This window comes from Octopus bimaculoides, chromosome 25 (assembly GCF_001194135.2).
Source record: "Octopus bimaculoides isolate UCB-OBI-ISO-001 chromosome 25, ASM119413v2, whole genome shotgun sequence".
NCBI classification, from domain to species: Eukaryota; Metazoa; Mollusca; class Cephalopoda; order Octopoda; family Octopodidae; genus Octopus; species Octopus bimaculoides.
The window spans coordinates 27,516,288-27,517,524 of NC_069005.1; the positions used below are offsets into that span (position 1 = coordinate 27,516,288).

A 1,237-nucleotide genomic window follows, 5' to 3' on the forward strand; every position below is an offset into this window, starting at 1 on the left:
AATCAATATTAATTAATATATAATTTTTTGCCATTTTTTAAATAATATATATATATATATATGTGTGTGTGTGTGTGTGTATGTGTATTTATGTATGTATGTATGTATGTATCTAAGATAGTGGCAGACAGTGAGAAGAAGTACTTAACACCAGATTTAGTGGATAAATACTTTCTTCGATTTGTGGATATAAAATGCTGCCATTAGCTTCATGTAATGCGTTGCAATTATCAAGTGTACCTCGAGAAAGTTTCTCTTTTGGATATGACGAGGTGAGATGACACAAAACTTTATCATACCGTAAATCCTCGAATATAAACCGCACTTTTTTTCCCCAAATTTAAATGTGCATACTATATACGAGGTTAAAAATGAAAAATATTTCCTAAGCAAAATTTTCTGATAAACATGTAAAGGCAATTTACTTAATATTTATTTTTCACTGACGTTATTACTGTTATTTCTTTATTTTCTACAAAGTGCACAAAAAAGCTACACGTTTGCATTATGTTATATATGCAATAATAATAAAGGACGTTACCGTATATACGTTTACAAACCAAGGACGTTATATAGACCTCCTTGACACAAGTTAGAGAAGGGGTGCGTATTATACTCAAGGTTTACGTTTTTCAGAGGTACAGCCCCCTAAAAATCCCCTGCGTATTATACTCAAGGGCGGACTATACTTGAGGATTTTTTCGGTACTTCAAATATTGTTTAGTGACCTGTAAGGAAATACAAGATACGCAGGTGAAGGGAGGTAACTCGTATAGAATTACTTAATACAGTTTTTAAGTGCTTAGTTGATTTAAAAAAAAAAATTATTTAAAGAAAAAGTTATGAAATCTAGTGACAATTTTTTAATATAAACAAATGACCAAAAAATGATGGTGAATCTGATTGGCCAAACGTTGACCCATCAATTTCAGTCAAATTTAGTTAATATATACTTAAACTGTGTTGATACTACATAAATAATATTTTTATAAATATTTTAATAGATATATGATGGATTTCTGTACTTTTCATCCACTGGTTCCACTCATAAGGTATCGATTAGCCCCAAACAATAGAACAACATGCTGTGCATTGAGATGGAACCTGAAGTCACATGATTACAATACAGATGTCTGTACCTTTTATATATATATATATATATATATATATATATTTCATTCAAATAAGAATTCTTCAAGGCAGTGCTCCAGCATGGCTGCCATCCAATTACTGAAAT

The 1,237-nt window shown here is 30.3% G+C and overlaps 1 protein-coding gene across 1 annotated transcript in view; it reads right to left on the bottom strand.

The window, feature by feature from the left end:
• LOC106879684 (MAP kinase-activated protein kinase 5-like) overlaps window positions 1–1,237 on the bottom strand; it is a 20,204-nt gene that overhangs the window by 9,082 nt on the left and 9,885 nt on the right. The gene's annotated exons all lie outside the window — the stretch shown is intronic.